This window comes from Schistocerca cancellata, chromosome 1 (assembly GCF_023864275.1).
Source record: "Schistocerca cancellata isolate TAMUIC-IGC-003103 chromosome 1, iqSchCanc2.1, whole genome shotgun sequence".
In the NCBI taxonomy this organism is placed as follows: domain Eukaryota; kingdom Metazoa; phylum Arthropoda; class Insecta; order Orthoptera; family Acrididae; genus Schistocerca; species Schistocerca cancellata.
In genome coordinates this window covers 767,597,345-767,611,088 of record NC_064626.1, presented here as the reverse complement: position 1 = coordinate 767,611,088, position 13,744 = coordinate 767,597,345, and positions in this window count along the sequence as shown.

Genomic DNA, 13,744 nt, shown 5'->3' with positions numbered 1-13,744 from the left:
GCACTGGTGCCAAGTAAAACGCTGGACGACAAGTGTTTGTCCTTCCGAGGGCACCAACTCTTAAGGCGTTTGTAGTATTCCCTCCAGGGTAATTTACACGTAAACAGAGGCCAACTTTCCCCTTCCACTCATTCCAACAGCTCATATGGAGACAACAAATTTAGCACGAAGGTGACGTTACTAAAAACGTACACTATATGCGCTTGATCCAAATACGATTGGAAGACGGAGGTGAAATGAAACGGCGTATGGACCACGCAAGCACTCGTCAATCTCCATGAATCCATTAAATCATAAGCACGAGTTAAACAGTTGCCAAATTAGCTCATCGGAGTTAAGATATAAATTAATATAAGGGGAGGAAGCCCAGTCTCAGGCTGAAAACCCCTTGTTAAATAAGTACCTACTTTTTAGTAGTATGCAAGTAATCAATGACGCTACACCATTCGATTACTTTTTTTGACTTGTGTGCAGACTCATACAGTATTTTAGAAATGCCATTTATTCACAGCTACTTCAGAGTGGCACAACACCTGAAATGCGTTTGTGAATAATGTCAGTGCTAGTGGAAAACTCGTCATTTTTAAACATGTCACAATAAACTCCAGGTTGCTGATTTCCATTTCTACGTTATGTGGATCGAAAAGATCCGACACGTTTATTGCCAGAAAATGTACGCCATTTCTTCTGCGAGCGTGTGGATGAAGTTTTAGGAAAATTTGTCTTGCACGTTGCCTCGCTAACAAATAACTGGAAATGTGGACGTAGCGATTATCAATGAATTGGCGCTGACGATAATGCAGCACGACTCCACAAGAACTCCATACTATGCTTAACTTCAGCGTCACGGTACATCACACACTGCGGAACATATGTTTATACTCCGCTCAAAATTACTTTGTGATTGACAATTGGCAGTGGTAAACAGCGGAGCTGACGGCTCATACACAGCATCCTACGTGCGCATGCGATCGTTAGTTAAGCGCAGTGTAAAAGAAACATGTTATCTACTTACCGACCGCCGTCAGCGTCTTTGTAGGTAGTGGGGGCCCCCACTGCTGTAGGGACGGAGATGCAAAAGATAGCCGTAATCACACGCTGTATGAGCATAACAGCTATAAGCCGAGTGTGCAGTCGCATGAATGTCGCTCAGTTTCGCCTTTGTGTGCTCATTAGAACTGCTGTCAGAATGTTGTAAAATAAAAAGTTGTTTCCACTATACGTAACACTAAAATTGAGCGGATACGAGTTCAGTGAACTAAACTGGCAGTTATTTGGTAACAGTTGTAAGTACGTTGTTTAGGCTTTTATGTTGGTAACGCCACGTACCGCTCTGTATGAAAATCACTGACTGTGCTGTGTGCAGTCTGTGGCTGGTTGGACTCACTGTTGGAATATTCGCTTGTGTAGTGTTGGGCAGTTGGGCGTGAACAGCGCGTAGCGTTTGGCAGTTGGAGGTGAGTCGTCAGCAGTTGTAGATGTGGAGAGAGAGATGCCAGAGTTTTGAGAGGTTGCTATAAGCGGACGATCTGGACGTGTGTCCGCCAGAAAAAGGAAATTTGTAAAGATGGATCTCATGAATTGATAGATATATACATATATGATGACTTTTGAACGCTATCAAGGTAAATACATTGTCTGTTCGCTATCAAAATCTTTCATTTGATAATTATGCCTATCAGTAGTTGGAATCTTTTATTTACCTGGCAGTATTGGCGCTCGCTGCATTGCAGTAGTTCGAGTAACGAAGATTTTGGTGAGGCAAGTGATTCATGGAAGGTATAGGTTATTGTTACTCAGTGCCATTCTTTTGTAGGGATTATTGAAAGTCAGATGCTGTCTTTGTATGAAATAACGTAAAAGTTTACTAGCATTAGTCATTCATAATTTTTCCAAGGGGCCTTTCACAGTCAGAGGATCGTATACCCATACTTTTTTGTAGTTCATCTAAAATCAAAAAGATGGCTTATACTGAGCCATGAGATCCTGTAATTCACTCTTTATGCAGTTGTTTAACATAGGAAAACTTCTTCGTTGTAGCCCATCGATAATGCCCTGCTTTATGGAAGTTTCTACAAGCGCCTCACCAAGGACATTCGAATTACATGGGGCGTTCCCCGTAACTATTACTGAAGGATTGCTCGTTTTCCAAAAGCGAATGCTTAAACCACCCTGAAATGAGTTTTCATTCATTTTTTTCTGGTTATCAGCGGTTCTCTGATATCAAAACAACAGTATACAATTTTCCACGGACTCTGCTAATGTAAAGGGTGATAAACTTTCAAAACGCTGTAAAAATAACACCATTGGTTAGAATGACTTAAAAATTACAACGGAATATTATCGGAGAAGGGGGGAAACGTATGGCAGAAGAAAAAAAAAATAGTGTGAAAATTGATCAATAGATGGCGATGTATGTGTCAGAATACGTAAATGAAAAGGACTGTCATGAGCACGACCTATTGAAGTTGGTATAAACAGGCCGGGTACACGGGTTTTCGTCTTTTCGCGCCTGCGACGTTCGTCATGACTGTCTCAATGCAGGCTCGCGCTCTGCTAGTAAAGCTGTATTACAAGAATGATGACTGTGCACACGTCGCTCTGCAGAAGTTCCGGACACTGAAGGGTTTGAAAAAAGACGTTGGTACGATGACTGCCGTGGGTCTGGAGAAAATGGTTCGGAAATTCTAAAAGACGGGTTCTTTTGGTTTGCAACCTGGTAGATGGAGGAAACGAATTCGTTGGACGTCAGTGGAAGCAGTGGGCACAATAATGCAGGAGGAGACGAGAGTAGTGCACGGAGAATTGCCCGAATATTCGACATACCCGTAAGCACGGTGCATAAAATCCTACGAATCATCCTTCTTTGCTTTCCATTCAAAATTACCCATGTGCACTAGTTGCTTTTGACCTGCCAGCAAGAGAGACCTTTGCTTTAGAATTTCTTGCTCTCATAGAAGTGGACAATGCTAGAATTATCAGCCGCCATTTCCCTACAGCCTGGCCGTCCTGGTCACGTGACCTTAATTCTTGTGACTTTTGGCTGTGGGCCTATCTGAAAGATGTTGTGTTCAGTTCAAATGACTCTGAGCACTATGGGACTTAACATCTGTGGTCATCAGTCCCCTAGAACTTAGAACTATTTAAACCTAACTAACCTAAGGACATCACACACATCCATGCCCGAGGCAGGATTCGAACCTGCGACCGCAGCGGTCAGCGGTTCCAGACTGAAGCGCCTAGAACCGCACGGCCACACCGGTCGGCTGTTGTGTTCAGTGTTCCGATTGCAAAATTAGCTGCATTGAAGGCAAGCATTGCCCAGCACATTCGGAACGTGACCCCGGAAACACCTCGAACAGTTGTGGAACATGCTGTTTCTCGATTTCAACTTGTTTCAGAAAACAGTGGACAGCATATTGAACATGTTTTGCGCCAGTCACATGGAAATTAATTATCCGATTTGATTTTGATTGATTTTTTCATGCGGTTTTTGGGCCTTAGGATAATTTGTAAACCGATGCGATTGATGCTTTTTATGCGGTTTTTGGCCTCAGGACAATTAAAAAAACGATTTTTCCCACCCGATGTGATATGACCTTGCCGTGGTGGACGGGCTTACGTAACTGACAGTATCACACCTGTACACCCATGCACACTGAGTAGTACAGTTCATTTAACGTCAAATGTACACTTTAGGCATTGTTGTATGATTCATTTGTCATTTGTAGTATGCCACTTTTAAATTATGATATTTACAGAGATACATTCTGTTACTATTTATTTTCTTCTGCCTTATGTTTTCCCCCTTTTCCGATAATATTCCGTTGCAGTTAGACGTCATTCTGACAAATGGTGTTATTTCTACAGTGGTCTGAAAGTTAAACCGTAATTATAATCACCCTGTGTATGCATGAAAAAGAATCAGTTACAGCCTCTTCCAGTGGACTGACCAATTATTGAATCATCTGTCCATCCAATATTCACTGAACGGCTTACATCTATCCATGTTTCGTGGAGCCAAATAATATCTTCAGTATTGTTTTCATATTGTCTTGGAAAATCGAAAGAGACATGATGCAATATGCATACATTATGCATACATTATAATCTTTCTTGCGTTCTTCCGTCACTGCATACTCTCCGAATTATCCGCTGTAGGTCTCTTAAATTCGGAACATCATTATAACTAAGACAACTAAAAGCAAACTATGTCATGAGACTATAAGATGCTAAACAATCGAGCTTCTTAACCAAACAGTTCATCGGTGATCCCTTGATAAAGACTGTGGATCTGAAACTGTTCATGTCAACTATAGCTTTTACCGAAGGATTAACTTGCAGTATAAATAATTTTGCCTTATTTACATTAAAATATTTTTATATTAACGTAACAGAAAATGGAGAATTGGTTAAAAACAGTCTTGGTTGCAATTTAATTTTTTTTATTTTTTCAACTACGCGTTTCGCCTCATTTAGGCATCTTCAGGTTGATCTACATAGAAAACAGAGAACAAATGCATCTATTTAAGAATCGCGGTCGCGTTGTGCAGACTTGGATAAACTAAAAGCATGTATAAACACATCAAATACTGAAAGAGAAAATACCTTAATCTGATATTTCTTAAAACGATCCTTTTAGACAGTGTAGCCAAAGGGCATCGTTGAATACATCAGGCCAACATCGCCTTCGTTAAACTCGGTAAAAACTAGAAATACAAAATAGTAAAAACAGATAAGAAAATTCACCAGTGATCGGATACTCAGAAATGTAATCATATTGCCGAAGCCTTATGATAAGGTCTTTTCTAGATGGACGCAAGTGACTCCAAGACCTGCATAACGCGTTGCAACCAAGACTGTTTTTAAACAATACTGTTAAGCACTGGTTTGCTGTATGCCACATATGGAAGAAAATGCAGAATTCTCTGCATATTTGACGCTCCTTCTCCTCTCCCACTTCCCCTCCTCCGCCTGCTTTACAACCACTGAAGGTCGCTTCAGCTGCCAGGGCTTGTGCGCGCTGAACAGGCAACATTGTCAGTGCATGGAGCCCGAGAAACGAGTACGATTGGTTGAGCCCAGCCCGTACCACTCGGCTTACTCGAACGTCAATCACAAAATGATTTTAGTCAGACCGTAAGTAAGTCCTTATACCATCTCCTTACACATGCCTTTCCTGTTGGCTCTTCCTTACATTTAAGAATTTGCCCCGGAGCGACAGAACTACGAGCTGTGAGCTCTTTCATTGTCTCAATATAGGTACTGCAATGTTGTCACTCAGGCGGTGGCAAATTTCATCGAGGCGTAGCTGCAGCGTGGTTCCTGAAAGTGATGCTGTGAAACAAAGGGGGCGGCGTTGAGCTCGCGGCTTGAGAGAGAAAATATGTCTGATCCTGTCGGCAGCCGCCACTTCCGGACCTGGGGCCCAGCACGGCAGAGCACAGCCGCGAGAGGCAATTTTGGGGACACGGGTCGTCGTGGCGGCTGAAAGGTGCCGACCAGCGTTCATTAGTCGCGACACGCCGCGCCGCCTCCCGTGTCCTCTCGCTTTTATTGTCCACCGACAAGCGGCCATCACGGAAACCCATTTTCTTACAGCCGAATGTCGTCTGCACCGGATATTGGTAGCGATGTACTCCCTCGCTTTCGTGATGGCTACACGAAGGTCGGCGCGGCGACAAACAGCGACAGTTTCTTTCCATTCTCATCGTATACCTCACTTCTGAGCTGAAATAAATTAGTACCTCGCTCGTCACACATACCACTTCAGATGAATAATAACGAAACAGAAGTTCTGCGCTAAGAGTAGGAAAGGGCATGTAGATGGAAACAATTAATTTTAAGGCTTCGTTTGGATCAGAAATCATTGGATGCCTTTCTGGAAGTGAAACGTTTTCCACAAACGGAGAGGGAAAGAGTGGTGAACCACCGAATCAGCTTCATTAAAAAAGAAAAAAATTGGTGCAAACAACGTTCTACTTCATCATGATGGAACAGACAAAGACGATCTGCTACGGTACCAAAACAATTTTGCTATTAAAGTGTCAACACTTCCGAGACCTATGATGTAGCGTTCATTGCTTGCGTTAAGCTCTGTTGATGGTAGAGCCCACTACGAATGGATCGATAGTGTTGTGACCTGGGAGCTGGGCTATCATTGGGAAGGTGAAGAACGGGTTGTGAGTGAGTCGACCAGTTCACGCCAGGAGACTCGAGTGAGTCCTCCAGTTCAGGCCAGGAGGCATCAATGACACAGAGAAATCTACAACAACATTTATTTATCGTAAAAAGTGTTCAGAGCTATAAATGTCTTCACTGCGGCAGTTGGTGCCCAGGTGTAAACGCGCATGCCTCGAAGACATACTGATGCCTTGTCACCGAGTCGTGACTTCGCTCTGCAAGTCAGTGACGTGGCCGCGGTAGAATGAGGAGGCATCGCCATCGAACGTCTTTCAATGCAGTGCGCCTCCCACTCAGTACTCTCAAAAGTAGCTCGTCGCTCACTCGGGTTGAGACTGTCGACTGTGTAGCAGGATGATGATTGTTGTGACGACTAGACCTCGGTCATCCACCATGAGCTGACCAGGACTGCAGCAGATACTCACGAGTCGGCCAGGAGGCTGCGCTGACGCGCCACACTGGTTAGGTGTGTAGACGGCAGCTCGCAGACCACCTGCGATGACCTGTAATGGAGGAGGGCTTACCGCACACCAGTCTTCTCATCCGCGGTGACCCAGTAGACAGCAATGGCGAACCATGGCTGTGATATGTGTCAGGCTGGCTGCGTCTCGCTGTTGAAGTCAGCAAGCAAGTAGCAGGCTGTCCATCATCTATCAGCTGAAACTCAATAGACTGTCATTACAACTGGTCCTAGACACCAGAACAGGATGACAACACGCTTCAATATGTCTGATCTCCGTATGCTTCCTTGTTTAAAGAGACGAGCCCGTGCTTATGTTACAGGAAATCTGGTTGTGTGAGCTTATTTCGCCGGTCGCTGTGGCCGAGCGGTCCTAGGCGCTTCAGTCCGGAACCACGCTGCTGCTTCGGTCGCAGGTTCGAATCCTGACTCGGCCATGGATGTGTGTGCTGTCCTTAGGTTAGTTAGGTTTAAGTAGTTTTAAGTCTAGGGGACTAATCACCTCATATATTAAGTCCCATAGCGCTTAGAGCCATTAGAACCATTTGAACTTATTTGTGCGCGTTTATCATATCTGTCAGCACTCATTGCATCAGTGTGATAATTCAGTCAGTATTCTGGACTGTCGAGCTCAGTTCTACCTGCGTATGTTTGATTTTGCAGTGGCGCTCAGGCAGTGAAGTTCGTAGCGTTACCAAACAGTGCCTTGTTGAGTAGCACGGCGACACTTGCATATCTGCCTCCCTCGCTCTGCAGTCTGTTGCATCGACAGTATGCCTTCCTGACGTACCAATTGGCATACCGACCCAGAAGTGACCTTTTCTGTTCTGAGATCGCCTGGTAGAACTTCTGTAAAAAAAATTCCACATGTGCAATAAAATTATTCTGCTGCGCAACAGTACTTAGGCTTGTGTAGTGTCGCTAGATCTCAGCGTTATAAGTGGAATACTGGTGCTGGAAAGAAATTTCATCACCAGCTTTTGGATCTGTAGCTTTTGTCTTTCTTTCTGTGTTTGTAGTTAAATTACTGGATGTAGGTTCCACCTTTTATGCAAAACACTGTTTCTTCTTGTTACCCAAACTTGTTTCAGCACCTCTGTGCCATCATCTGTGGGTTTTGTTTATTGAACACTATAAAGAGTGAACATATTTTAGGCTGTAACTGATCTAACAAACTGAGGTCTAAAGGCATCTTTTGTTCATTTTTCCTCTTACCGTGATTTTACATTATGTGGTTTTGCAGGACAATCTGTATGGTGTCCTGCACTGATAGATTGTCATTTGCAAACCAGACGATAAAAATGTGATTTTCATGGACGAATAACACATTCCATGATCAAAAAAAAAAAAAAAAAAAAACGTGGTTTTGGTGTGACAAAATGTTTTGCTCACGTATATGTTATTACTTCCTTCTTTTTATAAATGATCCTTCTTCTTTCGCGTTCTAAGGACTGTGTTGTTGTGTTTCCTAATCCCGTCGGAGTTCATTTGTTTCAGAGAGTTTTTGGTGCCTAATTTGAATTTTCTTTACTTTCTCTCTCTCTCTCTCTCTCTCTCTCTCTCTCTCTCTCTCTCTCTGTGTGTGTGTGTGTGTGTGTGTGTGTGTGTGTGTGTGTGTGTGTGTAAGCTCTTTTATCGGCCTGTGTTGCCTTTTCTGTAAAGTTCTTTTAATGTGGTAAATAATGTACCTTTACAGAGTGTAGTGTTTTCATTTAAAACTTGTTTACCTTCTGTTATTGCCTACTGTGTGTGGAATTTCTCTTCTACTGTCAGTTTGTGGTATAGGCTGGATTTCAGTATTTTTAAATCTGTTGCTATTGTAGCTGAGTGATTGTTATGGGCTCTTACGTGCTCAGCAAATGTGATGGATGCTGTTACTTTTTAGGGCTCTGAGGTGTTCTGAGTAACTTGTTTTAAAGTTCCTTTGTGCTTGTCCTACATATACTGACTGGAAAGTGTTGCATGTGAGTTCATAAACAAACATAATTACACACAGGACCTGAACACACTAAAACAGATAGTAGAGGAAAATGGTTATAAGCAAGGAGGTTCTGAAACAAGTGTGGGTAACAAAAAAAAACAGTGTTTTGCATAAAAGGTGGGACCTATTTGCAATAATTCATCACCAGTATCTAATCTGTAAGGAGAGAGAAGGAGAAAATATAGTTTCTGATCAAATTCCAAATCAGCACTTGGTGTCTTATACAGTAAGCGCATGTGTCGCTGCTAATGGCTGTCCCTCTATAGGTTGCGGAAACCTTAACCCAGGCAGCTCCTCCAGTGTTTTTCAAGAGGAGAGAACAATGGGATGGCGCTCGGTTTCACTTTGCCCCTTCTGTTCTGTCCTTACCTACAACATAAACACGACACCCCCACTCTACACACAAACTCATCACAGTCAAATACACTAAACAGTCCCACTTACAACACAACATCTACGGTTCTCGAAAAAAAAAAAAAACTGTGCATTCGGTAGAGATAAAGAAAACGTTTATGATTTAGGGCTGATCCCCTGGGCTGATATTCAAGCCAACATTGTCGTACTGAATTTACTGTTGTATATTTGCTGTCACAGCTCGTGTTGTCCATTTGCTGCTACTGAGAGTCATGAGTACATTCTTGTCATTTTCAGGCCGTCCCTAGTGCCGTAACCATTTGCCAGCAGCGAGGGGGTACGCACGGTTCTTTCTTACTACTAAAAGGGGCAAAATAACTAGTGTGAGAATAAGTAGTACAGGGAGACATTATGAATAAGTAATTGCGTCGGCTACATTGCTCGGTCGTTTCTCTGAAGTGGAAGGCAAGAGGATGTGGTGCTGTATAAGACTAACAGACCTATTAATTTTATTTATCTATTTTTTTTCTTTTTGGCTCAGCTGTATATTACATCAAACCTGTACCTGCCTTAGAATAAAAGACAGTATTCAAATTATAGTTCTGACGTGTCTTCATTTTGATTGTCTAACAAGTTTTCTGACTTTTGCAAGTTTCAAATTAATAATGTATTTTTGACAATATTTTCTTTTATGTACAGCTAAAGTTTATATGTACGACACCGTTAGAGAAATAGCTAAAACAACCACTATACATTCCGTACTGCCGTGTATTAGTGCCCGCCGACACGACTGATCATAGAGTCACTGTCAACAAATGCGTTCTGTATCAAAACGTTGCAGGTATCAACGTCACACTATTATGTCTCTTTTATTATGATTTCCAAGTAAATTATTATGTTGGAGATAAGCCTCTGTAATGAGGAAAAGCTCAAAAAATAAAAATAAAAATATTATGATTTGAAGCATAATCCTAGTAGCCACAAAAGTTGATGTGCAGCCTCAGTCAACGATCACGTTTTATGGATCGATGATAATCCGATGGACTTCGTGCTGGCTTTTATTCTGTTGCTCGGTAGCCCGTATTGCCTTGCGTTAACTCCTATCGGCGTCAGCCGTGGTATTTGCTTGCTGAGCGCTAACCCCAACCCATGATCGCACAGACGAAGTACTCGATAAGTACTCTCAACGTCACTTGGATTGGTTATGAAATACTTGTAAACCAAGCCCGTCGCATTCGCTTTCGTTTAGGTGCTGTGTGAAATTCCCAGCTTCGAGTACCCTCCACGTTGTGGCGAGTGAAACTACTGCGATTGCAAACTATTCACTGATATGGGGCAAGCCTGCTTGACTAATTTGTCAACCGTGACGGGTAGGTAAGACTTCGTAGGAAAGTTGATATTTCAGTGTACGTAGTTTCATCTCCCACCACTACTACATTCTTCTCATTGCGTCCTTACACAGTATGTGAAAATCGATCGGCGCTCGTAATTTAGGAGAGCAATCACATTTCGGTATGTCTTCTATTACACTGTTGATTCCTTCGGTAGCAAGATTGTTGTTAATGAATACTTGCGTCCTATGCGTCCTATGTGAGAATCCGCTGTCCATTTGCTGTCGAGTTCATTTATTATTTTCAGAAGGTACCTCTCGCTTTCATTTATGTGACGGTATAATGAAATTTACTCTTTTTCGATTACACTAGTGGAATGGTACCTGACCAGCACCCACTCCCCCACCCCTCCCCTCTCTCTCCCACCAGGGCAGCCCTTCCCTTCCAAATCTCACTACCTTGAAAATTACTAGCGGATTTTTCTAGTAGCTTCCGTTGCACTTTGGATCAACCATATGAGCACAGTAGGAAACATATTGTTTTCGACAGCTGCATCACACGCTTAGGAAACCACAGCTCGGATGTCTTCTAGATAAATGTTTGTTTTTCAGATTCCCAAACTTGGTGGTGTCGTTTCATACGGTAGCTTCAGGGAAAGAAAAAGCAACAGTGATTCAAAACATTTGCTGGTTCGACTGAGGTTGATACCAATTTTATTTTTAAAGAGAACCATGCGTGCCGACATGAAATACTCCTTTGTCCATATCTAACATAGTACCTATATTCTGAGTTGCCTGTTCCTGTTTGTTTGGTGAAAACTGTGTTGTTGCTCGTTTCTTCTCTGATCCAGATGACGCTTAAATATTTAAGAGAAGCATGTTTGACTATACATTTTTTGAACTTTTGTATTTTTTCGGTTCTAATAGAACCCCATGTCATTCGAAGCATGTGTGTCAATTTTTACCTCTCTATCTACATTATTCCGCGTTTTTTTTTTTTTTATTATTTATTCTATGGCATTCATTGGACCACTCTAGTCAAAAATACAAAGTTTTAAACAAGTTGTTACACAGGGATACAATTTGGTTCAACAATAACTTAGTATGATATTTAGGTAATATAATTATTAGAGTCTATTCTTATATGAAAGGTGTTTTGCTCTTCTGTCTGCCCAATATTTCTTCATTCTTTCAGATATTTTCTTTCTTTCTTCATCTGAGACCACTCTTCCTGTACTCCTTTTATTGATTTTCATTTGTAGTCTGGTTTGCAGGTCTTGCAGCATTCTCGTTTTCTCTGTCTTGTTTTTTAGGTCATCTATTGTAATTTGAATTTCTTTTATATCTTCCTTAATTTCTGTGATCCATTTAATGTCACTCTTGCTATTCCACAATTTTTTATTATTTTTTTACTAATTCTGTTTTCTGGAGTTCTCATCAGGTGTACAAAGAATGAGATGCGTTTCTTCCTGATTGTGCTCATGACTGGTTCTATTTTCGTATATACTGTTTCATTTGATGCTATTCTCCAATGTCCATATATTTTATACTGTTTATTTATACATGTCCTAATTGTTCTTCTTTCTATTTTTAGTATTCTGTCAATTTCTGCTGTATTAGTTGTTTTGAAGATAGTTTCAGCTGCATACGTTATTTCTGGTTGTGTAACTGTTTTATAGTGTTTTAATTTTGCATCTATAGATGGGCTTTTTTGTTGTATGTAGTTTTGGTAATGTAATTTGCGTAGGTCAGTTTTATTATTCTATTCTGCCATGATGGCTTCTCATTTAGATTGTATGTTATTATTTCACCTAAATATTTAAATTTATCAACAATTTTGATTTCCTGTTCTCCTATTGTAATTTTGTTTGCAAGTGGTGGATCAGTTAGCATAATCTCCGTTTTTTCAAATGATATTCTAAGGCCTACTTTCTCTGCTATTTCTTGTAGTGATTTCACTTTTTGCCTGGCTTCTTGAACGCTGTTGGCTAGGAGAGCAAGATCATCAGCGAATCAAAAGTGATTGAAATGGCTCTGAGCACTATGGGACGTAACATCTTAGGTCATCAGTCCCCTAGAAGTTAGAACTACTTAAACCTAACTAACCTAAGGAGATCACACACATCCATGCCCGAGGCAAGATTCGAGCCTGCGACCGTAGCAGTCCCACGGTTCCGGACTGCAGCGCCTAGAACCGCACGGCCAATCAGCGAATCCCAATCAGTTTAAGCTAATATCATCTTTTGCACTTCTAATTCTTATCATCTTTGGATTGTCCTTGTACCATATCCTTGTACCATGTCCGTTGTTTATTAAGTTTTCAAATTTATACTGAATTTTTGATCACCCAGTATTTGATATATTTATGACTTGCTGAAACCATTAAATCGTGCAACACTGCAGAACTCGTACAATATTACCATACGTAACGGGTTTTTGAAGAAAAATATCGGACGTAAGAAAACGAAAGAACATTAGGGCTTATTTCAAGTGAACAAAATATAGACATATTATATGTTCTGTAATATAAAACATGCAAGGTACTGTACTATAGTGTTAATCACCACCGTCCTAAACTTAACAAAAAGTCTTAAAATTTCATTATAAGATGTATGCATTTATTCTCTAAAATGTTTTACACAGTATTATAAATGTCTTATTACTTTAACGGGAATACAGAACGTGCGATAAACAATCAGACGCTTGTCCCCCACTGTTTTCTTTGCAGCTCACACTTGGTACCTTGTTTTTTTTTAGACGACACTCTCCAATCCGCATTTTCGGTTGTCCGACACCGTCGGTCCCGAAGGTACTACATTAGTGAGTTTCTACTGAATCTGAATTCTTGATAAAATTAAGCAGTTTTAAAATGATCGCTTCACTGCCCATGGCATATTTAATGTCATTCTGAACGATCTAGTTGCTGTGCTATGGTTTATTCGGAAGCCTGTTCGCTATGTATCGCGGCTAGTGCAACTCTCAACGCGGTCCATCAACTGTTCATGAACAATGTAGTCCAAGGGCTTAGATTCTTTATGCAATATGCAAAACGGCCTATATTTGGCAGGTGATTTCGCGTTATTCTACGGTTTTGGTTGAATTAACTTCTGTTTCCACTCAGTGTGGTATGTACAAATAATCTGAGAGGAACTGAAGATATATGTAAGAAATGGAATAAAAATAACGGCAATAGTTTTTATCATCCCTATGCTCAATACACCTCTCCCTGGTGCATCAGAAGAGATTCTTACGATTACCCCCATACCATGCGTGGATAGTGTTTCAAGAATAACGCATGTGTTGTCAGTTACTATCTTGTCGTTAATAAGGTATCGCAATTGTAAAGCAATTGTAAAATGACTGCTATTGAAGAATTGAAGAAAACATCACTTCATTTAGCTGCAGCTGCTTGAAAAATAGTATCAGATTTTTTTCT